Genomic DNA, 20,131 nt, shown 5'->3' with positions numbered 1-20,131 from the left:
CAGTTCTCGTTTGGAAGGTGACTAAATACTGACTTGGTATCTTCAATTGATCAGGAGCCTGTGCTTCTTCATGTTCTTCTGGAAGCTTTGATAGATTGCTTTCATGGAATTGGTTCATTGATAAATTGATGGTTATAGAGTTAGCTATAGCATTATTTACTCTCTTCTGTATTTTTTTATAGCTGTATGATCATGTCATTGTTTTTTTCTTCTTTTAATTAGCTTGACACATAATCGACACTATTGATATTTTCACAAAACCAGCTGCTGAATATATTGTTGAATTTTTTACTGATTTCCATTTATAAATTCTATTGAATTTTGTTATAGTTTTGATTTTTTGTTTTGACTGAATTTGGGTAAAATTTCTTTTAGCAATTTACAAGTGGGACCATTTAGATTGTTAATTGCAGAGGTAGCTTCTTTTGTCCATTATAAGTCTTCAATGCTATAAAGCATGCCTTTACTGTATCTCACTAATTTTGACAAAATCTCTTCTTGTTTGTATTTCATTCATTCTGGACAGATCACAATATTTAGAAATTTCTCCTGAGACTTCTTTGATCCTTGTTCTATTTGGAAATTTATTATGTAGTATTCAGATATCTTGAAATCTTTCAGGTATTTTTATTAACTTTGGCTTAGTTTGACTGCATCTAAGAGAAGATGCTCATGGTCCTGCTCTGTGAACATGCTTCTCTCTCATGATGCACTGTCTTGATGGAGGCCTCATGTGAGTTTGAAAACAATACGTTCTGTTGGTGGATAAAACAAACCATAGATATCAGTTATATCTATTGGTTGATGGCATTGAGTGCAATTACATCCTTACTAATCCATCTGCTTTAGGTTTAGTGACAACTCCACGGGGCTCAGGATTGTCGTTGGTTCTGTTCTCTGTACACTTTAAACATTCATTTATATTCTTACCTCCTGATTTCTGAGGTGAAACCAAACCCAATATAGTTGTATAGTATTACAAACCATGGGGCGGGGAGAGAAAGGGCAGAAGGTGAGGAGGAGAGGGGAGAAGAACTTGAGGTAACTGGATAGTTAAGATGGGGGAAGGACAGAGACAGAGAGCAAGGAAAGAGATATCTTGATTGAGGGAGTCATTATGGGGCTAGCAAGAAACCTGGCACTAGAGAAATTCCAAGGAATCCATAAGGATGACTCCAGCTAAGACCCTAAGCAATAGTGGAGAGGGTGCCTGAACTGGCCTTGCCCTATATTCAGATTGATGAATATTTTAAATATCACCATAGAACCTTCATCCAGTAACTGATGGAAGCAGAGGCAGAAACCCGCAGCAGAGCACTGGGCTAAGCTCCCAAAGTCCAGTCCAAGAGTAGGAGGAGTGAGAATATAAGTAAAGAGGTTAAGGTCATTATAGGGATACCAGCTGAAATAGCTTTCCTGAGCTAGTAGGAATGCAACAACTCTGGCTGGACAGAGAAGGAACAGCCTAGAACCAAACTAGACTCTTGGGATGTGGGTGACAGTTGTATGGCTGGGACAGACTGAGGGGCTGGGACCAGAATGTATCTGTACTGCTTGTACTGGTTTTTTGGAATCTATTCTCTTTGGATGGATAACTTGCTCAGCCTAGATATAGTAGGGAGGGCCTTGGCCCTTCCTCAAAACAATGTGCCTTACCCTCTCTGAGGAGTAAATGGGGGGGTGGGATGAGGGGGAAGATGGAGGGAATGAGAGGAGGAGAGGGAGTGGGAACTGGGATTGGTATGGAAATGAAAAAAGATAGTTTTTTGTTTTTATTTAAATAGAAAAAACTAATATAACTCTTGTCTCTGTCCCTCTGAAAGTTAAACTGTTTTGTCTTCCTGATTTCTTTTTTTTTCAAAGTTTATTAAAATATAAAAGTTTCCATTTTCGCCCCTCCTCCCAACATGCTCCCACTCCCCCCACTCCCTCTCCTCTTCCCTCTCCATCCCTAAGAGCAGTCAGGGTTTCCTGCCCTGTGGGGAGTTTAAGTTCCTCCCCGCTCCCTCCAGGACCAGGACGGTGAGTATCTAATCAGACTGGATCCCCAAAAATCCAGAATATGCTGAGGAAACAAGTCCCAGAGTCATTGTCAATGGCTTTTTAGAAAGACTTCGGGCCAGCCACATTCAGAGAATCCAGCCTCCTCCAGAGAATCTGGTTGGATCAAGCGCTCCTTCAGTCCCAGTCAACTGGCCTTGGTGAACTCTCATTAGATCAGTCGCCTTGTATCAGTGGGTGATCGCTCCCCTTGCCGTTCTGATTTCCTTTTTCATGTTCTTCCTCCTTCTGCTCCTCCTTTGGACCTTGGGGGCTCAGTCCGGTGCTCCAATGTGGGTCTCCATCTGCATCGCCATCCATCGCCGGATGAAGGTTCCCTCTGATCTTGCCCTCCCTGCTCACGTTCTTCTTCCTGCTGCTTCTTGGTTGGACCTAGGGAGTTAAGTCCAGTGTTCCAACGTGGGACCCCATCTCTATCTCCATCTATTGCCAGATGAAGGATCTCTCTGGGAAGAGCTCCTCCTGTCTTCCTGATTTCTTCAGGAATTTTCTTACCTTTGATTTCGTGTTGTTGAAAAGGATATTCTGGGCTTGTTTTTCTGAGTTCTCATGGAGTCCCAGTTGACTGATGTCCCCAGGGTCACTTCCTCTGCTTTTGTCCATTTTGCATCAAAGTTGAATCTTGGACACTTGTAATCCTCCAGCAGTTCCATCTGGTGGCACTGCTACAAGGTGGAACAAGAGAGCTGCCAGTCCTGGGACCCCGACGCAGTCCCACCATCAGATGACTGGCTAGCCAATAGTCTCTTCTGAGGCTGTTCCAGAGCTGGGAGATTCTTTGTCTCATTCCCACATTGATCTGGATTGGGTTTCAGAATATCTACAGAGTAACTTGAGCTGTTTTGGTAAGATTTGTTTTAAGATTTATAAAAGTCGCATCTGAGGTGAGGGGGTCTTATCCCAGGGTTTGATGCCATAGAAACCCAGTAATCTCCAAATGTCACTGCTATGGGTGCCTGGACAATCTCTGGTGTGGTATCTGGAAAGTTCCCAGATCTGACTGTCATGAAGATCTTGAAAGTCTGCTAAGACTTGACACGATGTATCATTGAATGTCATGCAGTCCCTTAATAACTAATGAATGAAAAACACTTAACAAAACCTTTTCACCTCAGTTAATTTTATAGCTATAAAATATCTCTCACAGCATGAGACAGCTGCCTACATAATTCATGTGTGTATCCAGGGGAGATTGTTAATGGCTTTTCTTTTTCTTTTCATTTCATTTCATTTCATTTTGTTTTGTTTTGTTTGCTTATATCCCTCTTGGTATTTTCTGAGTTTGTAGTTGTTGCCTGGTATTAATTTTAGGAAATTCTCAAACAGTGTTTCAAATAAAATTTTCTGGTCCCTTCTCTCTTCTCCATATGTTACATCTTGGGCGTGTGTCTTGTATCCTCAGATAATCCATTCTGCTTCTTAAAACTTCCTTTTTATTTACTCTTTGTATCTTTCTCATCATGCATCTCGAGTTCATTCATTTCCTGTCCCTTCATTTCTGCCCTCTACCCTTGCACTGTCCCTCGCAAAATAAAACAGAATTAAATTTAAGAGAAACAAAAGGAAACCCAATCTCGTCATAGAAACTGTGGTGAGACACAGTAAGTGATGCAGTAGACCCTTTGTCCATGTATCTTTATGTGCAAGTGTTCACTGCAGAGTTGTTGGTCTGGTCAAGGCCTCTGGTTTTTGTTACACAGTTGATGCTAGGCCCTCACTGGGACTCCTCTGGGATACCCTGTTGTTGCCCTGTGTCCTGGCGATCCTGCAGCTTTGGATCTGCAGGACAGACACCTTCACATGTTCCAGCAGATTGTAGACCAGGTGGATGTTGGGGTGGTTCTGGGGCTCGGTAGTTGGCGGGTTGGTTGGTCAGCCTGCTAGCTCTCCCCAGTCCTCACCACCAGGGTGAGCTCTCCAGCATTTCCCTGGCTAATTCTCCCCTTGCAGCAATAAGCAAGGCTTAGTGCCAGTCCTCCAGCTTTTACACCCTTAGGGTTGGCTCTCCCATACCTTCAGCATCAGGGCCAGCTCTATTGTGTTGCCCAGGCCAAGTACAAGGGCTACTCTCCCACATGCTGTGGCTGGTGAGGGACAGAGGCAGCTCTCCCACTCTTGTGACCTACAGGGCAGCTCTCCACACAGGTGGTGAGGGGAGAGGGGAAGTCGACTTCTCTCCCCCACCCACACCAATATATGACAGATGAGGGGTGAGGCAGATCTCCCCTGCACATGCTTCTCTGCACCCCATCAATAGGGTCAGCTCTACTGTGCTGCCCAGGCGAGATGCAGCGTTCACTTTCCCAAATGTTACAGCTGGTAATGGGGACAATCAGTTCCCTTGCCCATCACAGGTGATAGGGGAAAGGCTGGGAGGCCATTTTTCCCTTGCCTTCATCACCACAGGGCAGATGAGGGGCCAGCCATCCAACTCTTACACCCTAGACAAGAGGAGGGTCAGCTCCCTCGCCAGCTGGGGGTGGTAAGGGGAAGGGGAGAGGGCATCCACTGCCACACCGCAGATGAAGGAGGCGGTATGAGCTTCAGGGCTGGCTCACCTGATTCCCTCTCTAAAGGGTCAACTCTACTAAGGTGCCCAGCTGAAGTATAGGCCTGTTCTCAAGAGTGCCGCAGCTGGTGAGGGGTTGGGTCAGGTTCCCCATCTGCTGCAGGTGGTGAGTGCCAAGGGGAGGCATCTTTCCCTCACCACATGGTAAGCACGACCTTCTCTCCCATTTTCACACCCATGCGGCCAGCTCGCTCATGCCCCTGCAAACAGGGTCAGCTCTACTGTGCTGCCCAGGTGAGGTGGAAGATCCTCTCTCCTGAGTGCTGTGTATGGTAAGGGGTAGGACCACTTCTCCCTGGTGTTGGAGCCAGTGATGAGGTGGGGCCAACTCTGTATAGCCCTATTCGCTCAGCCTCCAGTGGTGTCAGGGGACAGAGACATCAACCCAGGCCCATCAAATCCATGAACACAGACCTGAGCCCCAGTAGCAGCCAGGACAGCATCAGCAGATATCACCGTGGCCCTGACTGGCAATGAAGCCGCCGACCTCAGCCGGTATCTCACCACTTTCTCCTCTCCGGATCTGCCTCTGTCCACAGGACATGGACTACTCTGTCTCTCCCTCTCTCTCTCCTATACCACAGCATATATTTGCTCACCATAGTAGTACCCATCTTGTCAGGCACCTTAAGGCACCAGGTGGGCCGTGTTTTCTCCTCAGAGACCAGGCAGACCGCCAGGGTCAGCATGTGGGTCTCTTTGTTCCACTCAATCTGGCATTACTCCATCTTGCTTTTTAGTCTTTACCCATTGCTTCATAGTGTTGAATATTTTTTTATCGATATACTTCACAATTACAATATTTTTTCAGTTGTATCCAGTCTACTAAAAAGCCAGTCAAGGTTCTTTTCATTTTCTGGTACATTTTCTAGCTCTGCAGGAAAAGGGTCTTAGAAGTTTCAGCTCTCTTTCTGTGTGCATGAGTCTCTGTTCTATTTTATCCCTTGGAATTAGTATATTGACCCTGTTGTCTTGAATTATTGCCTGGCATGCGAGAAGCCATGACATAAGAACAACAGATGGCAACTGATATTCAAGGTGTCAGCCCACTAGGAGGAAACTTTCTGATGCAAAGCCTTGTTAAGGCTACAGACTCCAGTATCTTTTGCTTCTGTCTGTAACTTCACATGTGCTTCTGCGATTTTCCCCTGGTTGCTATGAGGAATCCCCCCCATTCCTTATCATAGTGTGTTTATCTCATAATTACATCCTGATCTACTGGGCATTTTTATCTCTGGATTGTCTAGAAGAAGACCCCTCCTTAAGCTGTATTGTCTAATTGATATCAATGATGTTAGCTTATACAGAGTTTTGATAAATAAAAATAAATAAAATAAAATGCTATACAAGTCAGGGATTATAAGCTCCCCCTAGGACCCATTGTAGATCGCAACTCAGTTTGACATAGGAAAAAAGTTGAATTTCCTCATCTGCCAAGATAGCTGTACTATTAGCTGATATAAGGCTTCAAAGTAGCTTTAGATTAGACCAGGTGCCTTGCTAAGCAACCTAATGGCTCTACCAGGTTCTGTTGAAAGGTCTGGATGATAACCTAGAACAGACTGTGATTAACTCTCTACACAAATTCCTAACCTCAGTTTTATGATACAGGTATGTAACTTGAACACTCAAAGTTCAGTCAATGAACTGTTTTTTATGAAAGTTCGTAGGTGACAGGGAGCAATTAATCGCAGTCTAGAAACAAAATTAGTTTTGTTCAGACACACCACAGAGAAAGATTTTCTAACTGGCCAAAGCAACAAAAAATAATCTGACTTCATAACCCCTAGAAAGAGTTACAAGTTTTTGTTTGTTTGTTTTCAGAGTCAACAGTTACACACAGGGCAGAAAGTATATTTTGAGATTTAAAGCACTGTCTTGGAAAGTGCTGAAGAAACTGATACTAAGAAATTTTCAGGACCCTGGGCTCAAGCTAAAGAATTTATGACACACCAAATAGGGTGCTCTCAGTCAAGAGTAAGCTTGGCTTCTATGACCGCTAACCACAACATGTTAGTTTAAAATGTTTTTATTATACTCAGAAGTATAGAAGATAGTACAAAATTTCCTTATTTTTCTTAGACTGTTCAGTAGTTTAATTTTACAGCTCCTTTGCAATCCTTTGTCGGGACTACCTCTCTAGATAGATAATAAAGTGACTGTTCTTTCTTTGCAGCTGCAAGTTACAGCCCACCAATTAGGGAGTTGGCTAAGGAGAAAATGTTCCTTTCTTGTTCTGTGACAAGTTATTTAGATTTATTTCATGTGAATTGTCAAAATGACTCTGTTTTTATCATTTACTTAAGAAATGGAATGTGACTTTCAAATGGAATGCCTGAAAGATCTTGTGGGTATTAAAAGCTGTGAAGAAAAAGGAGAACTGGAATTCAACATGAATAAATAGAGAGAAACCATCAGAATAGGAGTGTCTTTCTTTCTCCAAGCTCCTCAGAGAAAATCTTAGTGTGCCAACTCCTGCATGGTCTAGGAGCTGGCTCTTCTTGACTGCAGTACTGGCATATCTGGTGCTGACACTTGCTGTGTATCTTAAAACTACGTGTTTATTCGTTGTTTTCTGTCTTTTGCATGTTAGTATGTCTTAATTTTTTGCTTAACAGTAGAACAAGTTAAAAGGAACTAGTCCAAACAGGCCTGGGATGGTGTGATGGAAGGTGTGACGTAGGAATGTGGGGGGAATATGAGTATGTATGATGTAGGTGTGTGAGTGTGTGTGTGTGTGTGTGTGTGTGTGTGTGTGGTATAGGTGTTTGTATAGTGTAAGAGTGTGTGTGATGTAGGGATGTGTGTATATGTGTGTGTAGTGTAGGATTGTCTGTGGTATAAAGGTATCTGTGGTGTAGGAATATGTTGATGTAAGGGTCTGCAAGTGTAATAAAAAGATGTGTGTGATGTAGGTGTGTCCTATGGAAGTATGTATGTGTGCATGCATGAACACATAGTAGACATTTGTACATGTGTGTATTTAAGTGTGTTCACTCTTGTGAGTGCATAATGAAGTTGGAGTTTGACATTGGGATGTCTTTCCTCAATCTCTTCGCCATTTTAATTTTGATCACTGAACCAGAAGTTCATCATTTTTGCTACACTGTTTGGCCAGTGAGCCACAGGACTGGTATTGTATATCATCACATAGATTTTTACATGGGTTGTAGAGCTGGGCCAGCAAGTACTTTATTCATTGAGGTAATGTCTATATTTTTTATAGAAAGTGTAAAAAAGAAAGAAGGAAAGAAACTGTGTGCCTTCATCTGCCATGTTCAACTGGAATTTCAGTTCTTTGCGCTTTCAAACTTTGTTTCCTGTGCAAATTCTATAACCACAGTCACTTGTAGTTAGCTATGCAAAGACTGTTTCAATATTTTCTTTGACTTAGACACCATTGATCAAGTTATTTTAGAATTACATTGCCTTTATCAACTTGGTTGCTATTCATTTCAAATCGCAAAGAATAAAATAAAATCAAAACTAAAACATCTTCTCGAAATGCCATGTGACAAATTCCTCCTCATTCAATGGCTCCTACACAATCCTCTAGCATAACTAACTCACTGTTGTTCTTAAACTCTCCTGGAAATGACTCTTGTCATAGGATGACTAAATACCTTACTGTAGAGTGAGATTACAAGCAACACAGATGCTTTCCAGAGTTGAATAAAAGATGCTTCTAAATCACCCGATGCTTAGATCACAAACACACCCTGGCAACTCCATTCTAACTGACACAGAAAACATGAAGAAGAAGGATCCGAATAGAAAATCTTAATCAAATTAGTTTTAAAATTCAATCAAAGTTTTTGAGTGTGCACACATGTTTGGTTTCTTCTCAGGATCAGGGAAGTTCTTCTGCAGATGGGCCTTGACTGGCTCCATGGCAGTGCTCTCTCTGTTTGACCAACTCCAGAAACAATTCTCACCTTCCTGCTAGCTACAACCATGATGGGCTCCGGATATGTTCTTGGGAACAGACAGAAGAGCACGTACCACAGTTAGTACAGCCAGAGATTACCATGTGCTAAGAAAGGAATGGGGATGAAGACAATGAATGTACCAGAATAAAGAGCATCATGTGGAGGCATGACTGTGTTCAGTCCCAATGGCTCTGCAGCCAGGATTCCTGGTTCCAGCTACGTCTCAACCTTTTCTATGCCTCAGTTCATCTTCAGTAAATGAAGATAGTACTGTCAGGTAATCCTGAGAGGTTGTAAGAATTAAAGTTATAGAATTTTAATAGTACATTTATGGCATTTGTAAAGTATGGCAATCTCTCTTTTTCAAATAAAAAACCTTACCATTTTTTCTCAGAATTTGAAGGTAATAAAAACAAAATACAATTCTAAAACATAAAATATAATTGATACATGAAATAAAATGATGTCTGAACTAATGAAAAAAGATATAAGCAGCGGATCTGTTTCTGGTGGTCAATTATTAAAATTAGTTACATTTTTGTGCCTAGAAAAAAAATTTTATACAGCTAATTAATAATTTTTCCTACCTTTCCTGTCTACTTTACCTTTGGCCATCTCTACTTTCAGTCTCTATTAATTTTTGCATCTGGAAATTTCATTAGGGCATTTACACAATATTTATCCTTTCAGGTCTGGATTATTCCACTAGAATAATATTTCTGAATACCCCATCCTATCCTTTGGACCCTGCAAGCTATAAGTCTCACTCTATCCTCAAACCCTCCTATTCTCCTGCAACCTCAGCAGAACTCTGAAACACAGCCTGCTACTACACAGAAAGGACCAAGAGGTGAGTGACTACCCACATGGCAGGACAACCCACTTTCTAGGCCCTCAATATTAGGGCAAAACCCCGGGACCCTTCCCCACCAGCCTTGGCTTCTCTAGGCAGGCAGCAGGTGAGTTCCCTGCATGTAGGCTGCTCCAATCCCCAATCCCATCCATCAGACTCTGAAAGTTACAAGTTTCACTCCACCCCAAAATCCTCCTATCCCATCCCCACTCCCTGCAACCCTCAGAGGAATGCTGAAACACAATATGCAACTACACAGAGAGGACCAAGAGAGAGGGCCAAGAAAGAAACTCTGAAGCACACTGTGACTGTACAGAGTGGACCAAGATAGCAAACCAAGAGAGCAGGCCAAGAGAGAGGACCAAGAGAGATCTCAGTGGCTCCATGAGACACAGACATTGACATTGCAGAACAGACCAAGAACAGTTCTCAAAGACACAGACAGCCACTGCAAGGATTGGACCAAGAGGCAAAGATACTGCCAGCACCAACTGAAGGAAGAGATAGGTAGGCACCAATGCAAAAATTCATCCAACAACTTAAAAAGCAACATGGTAACACCAGAACTCAGTGATCTTAAAATAGGAAGACTTGATCATTTTAACCCAGAAGAAGCAGAAGAAAGCAATTTTAAATGTAACTTTATGAGGATGATGGAGATCTTTAAAGAAGAAATGAAAAAATCCCTTAAAGAAATGGAAGAAAAGACAAACAAAAAATAGAAAAAAATAATAAATTTCTCAAAGAAACCCAAGAAAATCAAGAAAAAAACCTGTCAAATGGGTGAAGCAAACAGTTCAAGACTTGAAGACTGAACTAGAGGCAATAAAGAAACCAAAAGAATTCTGGATGTGGAAAATCTGGGTAAACAAACAGAAACTACAGAGGCAAGCATAACCAACAGAATACAAGAGATGGAAGAGAGAATCTCAGGTGTTAAAGATACTCTAGAGGAAATAGATTCATTGGTCAAAGAAAACATTAAAGCCAACAAATTCTTAACACAAAACATTCAGAAAATCTGGGACTCCATAAAAAGACCAAACCTAAGAATAATAGCGATAAAAGAAGGAGAAGAATTCTAGTTCAAAGGCACAGAAAATATATTCAACAAAATCATAGAAGAAAACTTTCCCAACCTAAAGAAGGATATCCCTATGATGGTGCAAGAAGCTTAGGGCACACATATATATATATATATCCCCTCACCATATAATAATCAAAATTCAAAGCACACAGAATAAAGAAAGAATACTAAGAATTGCAAAGGAAATTGTCAAGTAACATATAAAGGCAGACCTATCAGAATTACACCTGACTTCTCAATGGAAATCAAGAAAGACAGAAAGTCCTAGATAGATGTGCTGCAGACACTAAGAGACCATATATGCAAGCCCAGACTACTATACGAAATGAAACTTTCAATCACCATCAATGGAGAAAAGAAGATATTCCATGACAAAAGCATATTTTAAAAATATCTATCCACAAATCCAGCCCTACAGAAAGTACCAGAAGGAAAATTCCAAACCACAGAAGCTAACTGTACCCACAAAAGCATAGAGGAAAAACACACAAACACTACCACCAAAAAAAAAAAACAGGAACTAAAAATCACTGGTCATTAATAGCTCTTCACATCAATGAACTCAATTCACCTACAAAAAAAAACACAGGCTAAGAGAATGGACATGAAAATAGGATCCATCCTTCTGCTGTATATAAGAAACATACGGCAACCTCAAAGATAGACATTACCTCAGAGAAAAGGGTTGGGAAAAGGTTTTCCAAGTAAATGAACCTAAGAAACAAGCAGGTGTAGCTATCCTAATATCTAACAAAATAGACTTTAAAGTAAAATCAATCAGAAGAAATGGAGAAGGATACTTGATACCCATAACAGGACCAATCCATAAAGATGAAGTCTCAATCCTGAACATCTATGCCCCAAATAAAAGAGCACCCACATATGTGAAAGAAATATTACTAAAGCTTAAATCACATATCAAACTCCATACACTAATAGTAAGAGATTTCAACACCCCATTTTCCCCAATGGACAGGTCAACCAAACAGAAATTTAACAGAAAAATAAGACAACAAACAGATGTTTTGACTCAAATAGACTTAGCAGACATCTACAGAACATTCGACCCAAACACAATGGAATATACCTTCTTCTCAACACCTAATGGAACTCTATAACTGACCACATACTTGGAAACAAAGAAAACCTTAATAGAAACAAAAGAACTGGAGTAACCCCCTGTATCTTATCATATCACCATGGTTCAAAGTTACAATTTAACAACAACGCTAATTGCAGAAAGCCTACAAACTGTTGGAAATTGAACAGTGCTCTATTGAACCACCTCTGGGTCAAGCAAGAAATAAAAAAGAAATTAAAGACTTCCTAGAATTCAACTAAAATGAAGACACAACATACCCAAACTTATGGGACACCATGAAAGCAGTGTTAAGAGGAACTTCATAGTACTGAGTACCTACATAAAGAAATTGAAGAAAGCTCACATTAGTGACTTAACAGCACACCTGAAAGCTCTAGAACAAAAAGTAGACTTACCCAGGAGGAGTAGATGACAGGAAATAATCAAATTCAGGACTGAAATCAATAAAATAGAAACAAAGAAAACAATACAAAGGATCAATGAAACAAAGAGCTGGTTCTTTGAGAAAATCAAGATTGGCAAACCCTTATCCAAACTAATCAAAAAAAAAAACAGAAAGAGAGCATCCAAATTCACAAAATCAGAAATGAAAAGGGGGATATAACAATAGACATGGAGGAAATAGAGAGGATCATCAGGCCATATTTTGAAAACCTGTACTCCACAAATTGAAAAATGTAAAAGAAATGGACAGTTTTCTGGATAGGTACAATATACCAAAATCAAATCAAGACCAGGTGAGCAATTTAAATAGACCTATAGCCTGCAAGGAAATAGAGGCAGTAATCAAAACCCTCCCAACCCAAAAAAGCACAGAACAGGTGGTATCAGTGCAGAATTCTACCAGAACTTCAAAGAAGAGTTAATACCTATACTCCTCAAACTTTTCCACATAATAGAAACAAAAGGAACATTGCCAAACTCTTTTTAAAGAGGCTGCATATACCCTGATTCCAAAACCACACAAAGACTCAACCAAGAAAGAAAACCACAGACCAGTCTCACTCATGAACATAGATGCAAAAATTCTCAATAAAATACTGACAAACCAAATCCAAGAACACATCAAAAAAAAATCACCCATCAAGAGCAAGTGGGTTTCATTCCACAGATGCAGGGATGGCTCAACATATGAAAATCTATCAATGTAGTTCACCATATAAATAAACTGAAAGAAAAAAAATTATATGATCATCTCATTAGATGTTGAAAAAAATCAACAGGTTTGTGTTTTCTTTATTGCCTCCATTTCAGTCTTCAAGTCTTGAACTGTTTCCTTCACCTGTTTGATTGTTTTTTCTTGGTTTTCTTAGGTTTCTTTGAGGGATTTATTAATTTCTTCCAACTTTTTGTTTGTCTTCTCTTCCATTTCTTTAAGGGAGCTTTTCACTTCCTCTTTAAAGGTCTCCATCATTTTCACAAAGCTACATTTAAAGTCGCTTTCTTCTACTGCTTCTGGGTTAGGATGATCAAGTCTTCCTTTTGTGTCTCCACTGGGTTCTGGTGTTACCATGTTGCTTTTTAGGATGTTGGAGGAATTCTTGCATTGATGCCTACCCATCTCTTCTTTCAAATGAGTCCAGCAGTGTCTTGGCGTCTTGGTCCAATCCTTGCTGTGGTTGTCTCTTAGGTCCCCTCAGGATTGGGGCAAGCTCCCAGGTCCCCTCACTATTGGAGCAATCTGAATTCCAGGGTTCCACTGAGATTGCAGGTGAAAAAGCGGGTGTGGGAGCAAGATGGGTTGGGGGATAGTCCAGCCACAGTAATACTCCCTGCTGGATGGCTAAAAAAGCCAAGGGAGTTGGGGAGGGGGCCCTGAGTTTTGTCCCACTGGGGAGGTTCCAGAGAGTGGGGTGTCCAGCTGTCCAACGCTGTGGCTGTTGACTTACCTCCCAGCTCCTCTCAGTATTGGAGCAATCTGTGTTCCAGGTTCCCACTGAGCTCACAGGCAAACAGGCAAGTGTGGGTGTTGGGTGAATTTGGATAAAGCTTAGCCACAGGAATACTCCCTGCTGACTGACTAGAAAAGCTGAGGGAATTGGGAGAGGCACCTATGGGACACTTTGAAAGCAGTGCTAAGAGGAAAGTTTATAGCACTAAGTGCCCTCATAAAGAAAATGGAGAAAGCTTACATTAGTGACTTAATAGCACACCTGAAAGCTTTAGAAAAAAAAAAAAAGAAGCAGACTCACCCAGGAGGAATGGAAGACAGGAAATAATCAAACTGAGGGCTGAAATCAACAAAATAGACAAACAGAAAACAATCCAAATAATCAATGAAATAAAGAGCTGTTTCTTTGAGAAAATCAACAAGATTAACAAACCCTTATCCAAACTAATCAAATGGAAGAGAGAGAACATCCAAATTAACAAAATCAGAAATGAAAAGGGGCACATAACAACAGACACTGAGGAAATTCAGAGAATCAATAGGTCTTACTACATAAACCTGTACTCCACAAAATTGGAAAATATAAGAGAAATGGGCAGTTTTTCAGATAAATACCATATACCAAAATTAAATCAAGACCAGGTGAGCAATTTAAATAGACCTATAAGCCATGAGGAAATAGAAGCTGTCATTAAAAACCTCACAATAAATAAATAAATAAATAAATAAATAAATAAATAAATAAAGCCCAGCACTGGATGGTTTTAGTTCTAGAATTCTACCAGAACTTTCAAGAAAAGCTAACCCCTATGCTCCTCAAAATGGTCCACATAGTAGAAACAGAAGGGTCATTGCCAAACTCTTTTTTATGAGGCTACAGTTATCATAACACCAAAACTGCATAAAGACTCAACCAAGAAAGAAAATTACAGACCAATCTCACTCATAAACATGGATGCAAAAATTCTCAATAAAATACTGGCAAAACAAATCCAAGAACACATCAAAAATATCATACATCATAATCAAGTACGCTTTATCCCAGAGAAGCAGGGCTATTTCAACATATAATAATCTGTCAATGTAATCTATCATATAAATAAAAGGAAAGAAAAAATCTATATGATCATTTCATTAGATGCTGAAAAAGCATTTGGCAAAATCCAACACCCCTCATGATAAAGGTTTTGGGGAGATTAGGGAACAAGGATCATATTTAAATATAATAAAGGCAATATACAGCAAGCCGACAGCCAACATCAAATTAGAGAGAAACTCAAAGCGATTCCACTAAAATCAGGAACAAGACACAGTTGCACACTCTCTCCATATCTCTTCAACATAATTCTTTAAGATTTAGCAATAGCAATAATACAACATAAGGAGATCAAGGGGATTCAAATTGGAAAAAAAGAAGTCGAACTTTTGTTATTTGCAGATGACATGATAGTGTACATAAGTGACCCCCAAAACTCTACCAGAGAACTACTACAGCTGATCAGGGATGTAGCAGGATGCAAGATCAACTCAAAAGAAATAGGTAGCCCTCCTATATACAAAAGACAAAGAGGCTGAAAGGAAAATCAGAGAAACATCACCTTTTACAATAGCCACAAATAACATAAAATATCTTGGTGTAACACTAACCAAGGAAGTAAAAGACCTATTTGATAAGTCTTTGAAGGACAAAATTGAAGAAGACATCAGAAAATGGAAAGATATTCCATGCTCTTGGATAGGAAGAATCAACGTAGGAAAAATAGCAATCCTACCAAAATCAATCTAGAGATTCAATGCAATCCCTATCAAAATCCCAACACAATTCTTCACAGACCTTGAAATAACAATAATCAACTTCATATGAAAAAACAACAGCAAAAACCAGGGTAGTGAAAACAATCCTATACAATAAAGAAACTTCTGGAGGCATCACCATCCCTGACATTAAACTATTACAGAGCTACAGTAACCAAAACAGCTTGGTATTGTCATAAAAACAGAGACATTGATCTTTGGAATTGAATTGAAGACCCGAATATTAATCCACATACCTATGAACACCTGATTTTTGACAAAGAATCTAAAATTATACAATGGATAAAAAAGAAAACATCTTCAACAAATGGTGCTGGCATAACTGGATGTCAATCTGTAGAAGAATGAAAATAGATCAATATTTATTGCCATGCACAAAACTGAAGTCCAAATGGATTAAAGACCTCAATAAAAATCTGACCACACTGAACCTAATAGAAGAGAAAGTGGGAAGTAGCCTTCAATGCAAGGGCACAGGAGGCCACTTCCTAAATATAACTCCAGTAGCACAGACAATGAATGCACCAATAAATAAATGGGACTTCCTGAAACTGAGAAGCTTCTGTAAAGCAAAGGACCGTGTCAATAAGACAAAAAGGCAGCCTACTGAATGGTAAAAGATATTCACCAACCCTACATCAGACAAAGGACTGATCTCCAAAATATATAAAGAATTCAAGAAGTTAGACATTAAAATTCTAAATAACCCAATTTAAAAATGGGGTATTTAACTAAACAGAGTTCTCAACAGAAGAATTTCAAATGGCCAAAAGATGCTTAAGGAAATGTTCAACTTCCTTAGCTATCAGGGAAATGCAAATCAAAACAACTCTGAGATATCATCTTATACCTGTCAGAATGTCTAAGATCAAAAACACCAATGATAGCTTATGCTGGAGAGGATGTGGAGTAAGAGGAACTCTCATCTTTTGCTGGTGAAAATGCAAACCTGTGCAACCACTTTGGAAATCAGTATGGCAGTTTCTCAGAAAATTGGGAATCAACCTACCTCAGGATCCAGCAATACCACTCTTGGAAATATACCCAAAAGATACTCAATCATACTACAAAAGTATTTGTTTAACTATGTTTATAGCAGCATTCTTTGTAACAGCCAGAACCTGGAAACAGCCTACATGCCCCTCAACTGAAAAATGGATAAAGAAAGTGTGGCACATTTACATATTAGAGTGAGTCCTACTCAGTGGTTAAAAAAAAATGACGTTTTGAATTTTGCATGCAAATGGATGGAATTTAGAAAACACTATCCTGAGTGAGGTAACCCAGACCCCAAAATATGGTATGTACTCACTCATAAGTGGATACTAGCCATAAACCAAGGACACTGATGGAAAAAATGGAGGCCAGAGATCGGGACTTACATTCCAGACTGCATAAGGAGTGACAGGAAGTTGAGGTGATATTTTGACTAATAGACTCTCTTTGGAAAAGGGGGTGTTGACTCAAGTCTGGATACTTCCTGTGGGTATGAAGCAATGTGGGGAAGGGGGGATCTGGGTGTTGGTGGGCCATGCTCAGCGAGAGGTGTAGCTGGAAAGGCATCCTGTGTACTGTCATCCTGAAGACGCCAGGCATCTGTTCCTAGAGGTGAGAAGGCGGGTTTCATCTGAGGTCCTGTCCATCAAAGTTCGAGAAACCTAGGAGTTAGCTAAGGATACTTCAACCCAGTAAAAGTGCTGGGAAAAAAGCTATCACTAAGAAAGAATGAGAGAAAAATTGTCCTGCAAGAATGTAGGGCAGTGGCAAAGTTTTAAGTGGGGAGGAATGGGTCCCGTCTACCCCCATAACTGAAATTGGTGAGAGGAATGTAGGGCCTGAGTGAGATGTTAGAGCAGAATAGGTAGCTCCGTGTTCAAAAGAAAAGTAATGGACTTACCTTCGACCTGCAGCTTTACCCTAGGCTTGGATAGGGTTATGGGATATACCAAGTCTTGGCAGTGCCAATCCTCTGCAAAGCTGAGAAGCTCGAAGGCTGCCACAGTTTCACGTGTTCATGTTGGTAAGACCAGACCTTCATGGTGTGGCATAGAAGACAAGCCCACATGGGGGCGTTGTGATTTCCAGTGTCCAGGTTGCTCCAGCAGGGTAGAGCCTTGTGGTTGGCTTCCCTTGTCACCCTTCCCATGGCCTTAGGGCAGCTACTACGGCCTGAGCTTAAATGGTTGGATTTTTAAAATTAACTACTTTTTTCTGAAACCATTTCCATACCCTGTAATGAAACTATTTAGTATAAGCAGAAGGATTAGCAGAAAAGGAACCTAGCTGCTTTTCTGAGAGAGATCTGGAAGAGAAAAGGGAACATGAACTTTCATAATGCCATCTGCTCTGGCCACTTCCTGGAGCGGACAGAGAAGGGCGGAGTTATGGTGGGATCTGGTATGGGAGGATACTGGGGAAGATTGGGAGGGGCTATCCCAGTGTACAGAGGGGGTCCAAGGGTGGGAAGATGAGGTAGGATGGGGGAGAGGGGAGGAAGGTGGGTAAGGTGGAAGTTGACCTTGAACTTCCAGATTGGCAAGGAAGGGGATAGGAGAGGACAGGAAAAAAGAATGTTGTTCTACAAGAGGGTGGTGGGTAGTGTGGGTTTGAGGGAGTGGGGAAGGGACCAGTGCCTCTGGCTGCATGATCCAGCTGGAATTGTTGGGGTCCCAGTTCCCAGATGACCAGGAATTTTTAAGTGTTGCAAGACACTGGCTACTGAGGGAAGGGTGAGAGTACAGAGTCCCAAAATCATAGACATATGTAAGTTCTGCCCATTTGTCCCTATAGCAACAAAAATTTTCTAGATCCCGGAGGATGGTAAGCTCAAGGCTTCCTTCTGGTGACCAATGCATCCCATTGTCAAGATGGTATTGAGGCCAAATCTTAGTGCATAGGGAAATTAGCAGTTTGGGACAGATTGTATCAGACAGCCCCAATTTATAAAGATTTTATAAGAGGCACCCCAGGGGTGACAGCGGATCTGGTTTAGAACTGCAAGTGTCCATTTTAAAGTCTATGCCCAGCTGCATGGCCTAAGTCTATTACAGCATATCCACCAAAATAGCTCTTAGGACTCAATGGGGTTGTGAAAACTGAATACTAGGCATCCCTAAAATAAACAAAATTCACCTCAGGTAGGCCTGGCCTAGCTGCTAAGATTGGACTCTTGGCATGGGCCCACATCTTCCACAAGAGTCCCATAATCGACAAAAGTAAGTACAAATGGGTTCCCCAAAACCCTATTGCATAGACAAGAAAAAAAGGGCTATAGTCTGGAAGCTGGTTTTAGCCTGGCATGGATAGTTTGGGCTGTGGACTAGGGCACTTTAGAACTTGGTCTTAGGCCACGGGGAAAGGCCACCCTATCTTGGTGGAACCTCCAGATGTTAGGAATATTTCCTAACATAAGCTCTTTGCCGAAGCAAAACCACCAATCAAGCCAAATTAGAAACAAGCTGATTTAAAGGGTATCCAGATTTTAATGGGATTCCTGAGCTCTCAAGTGGCCCCTAGGGGAACCAGGAAGCCCCCAAAGTGGAAGGGACTTTCCAGGAAGCAGTTTAAATAGACTGGGGGAGTGGTCAAGATTTGGCAGGCTGCCAATACTCTCCTCCAGGAGAGGGGTCAACATTTTGGTGGGCTGCTTGGACACTTTTCAGGGGAGGGGTCAAGATTTGGCAGGCTCGGGGGCAGGGCTTCAAAAGATGGAGGCCAGAGACTAGGACTTATAGTCACATTTAAGTGTGAGCAGCAAACGATATGTGTCTTGACTTTTTTGCTCACACATTTGTAAAAAAAAAAAAAACTCTGTACTTTTGAAAGTAGATGAAAGAGCAGCTCAAGAAGACAGAGACAATCCGTTTTTAAGTGTTTGTTGTACAATCATAGTGACTGGCATTAAGATGCCTGCACCCACCAAAAACCCACACATCACTAACTCCAGCTCCAGTGTAATTTTTCCTAGTGTTTTCTACCCTAAGCTAAAACATGGCAGCTACAGTGCTGTTAAAAGATGGACTAGAGGAATAAATCTATTTGAAAAGGAAATTATTTTAGTGCCTATTCACCAGAAGGTACATTGGAGTCTAATAGAAATCGACCTAAAAAAAAAACCACAGTATTATATATTATGACTCAATGGGACACACAGGGCAGAGTATCTCTGAAACCATCTTCCAATATTTACAAAATGAGAGCAAGACTCGAAGGAATATGGAGCTGGACTCTTTGGACTGGAAGCAATACAGCATGACATCAGCGGAGATTCCTCAACAGCTGAACAAGAGCGACTGTGGTGTGTTTACCTGTAAATATGCAGATTACATTTCTAGAGACCAACCTGTCACCTTTTCTCAGCAGCACATGCCCCTCTTTAGGAAGAGGATGGTATGGGAGATCCTGCACAGTCACTTACTGTAACAACATCCTCCCGGTTGCTGTGGAACCCTGCATATTTCCATCGATGCTTCTACATATGTCATTCAAGATGGGTTAAAAATATTTAAAACAGATACTGAGCTGTCCAACACATATAAAGCCCACTCTCTTCAATGTAGTCCTAAGTTGAGGAGTACTGCCCACTGCCTCCTGTAGGATGCCTGTAACCACTGCAAGCTTAGGAACTGCTGATCAACCCTCATAAGAACACATGTTCAAAAATACTGTTTCAATGTTGGATTTGGTTTATGAATTGTTTTTTTTTTGTCTTCTTGTCCCCCCATGATGGTTTGTTTTCATAAACTCATTTGCAAACCTTGACAATTGTCATTTTCCAATATCCTGTAACTCACAACTCTATTCCTTGTGTGCACTGTTTATCCC

The 20,131-nt window shown here is 40.9% G+C and overlaps 1 pseudogene; it reads left to right on the top strand.

Annotated features, from left to right (window-relative positions):
* Nucleotides 1-17,628: 17,628 nt before the first annotated feature.
* LOC148118839 (sentrin-specific protease 2 pseudogene) lies at nt 17,629-19,729 on the top strand (annotated as a pseudogene).
* The last annotated feature ends 402 nt before the right edge of the window (nt 19,730-20,131 follow it).

Source organism: Myodes glareolus, chromosome 20 (assembly GCF_982192425.1).
Source record: "Myodes glareolus chromosome 20, mMyoGla1.1, whole genome shotgun sequence".
NCBI lineage: Eukaryota > Metazoa > Chordata > Mammalia > Rodentia > Cricetidae > Myodes > Myodes glareolus.
The sequence above is the reverse complement of the archived record's forward strand: the minus strand, read 5'-3'. Positions and strand labels throughout refer to the sequence as shown.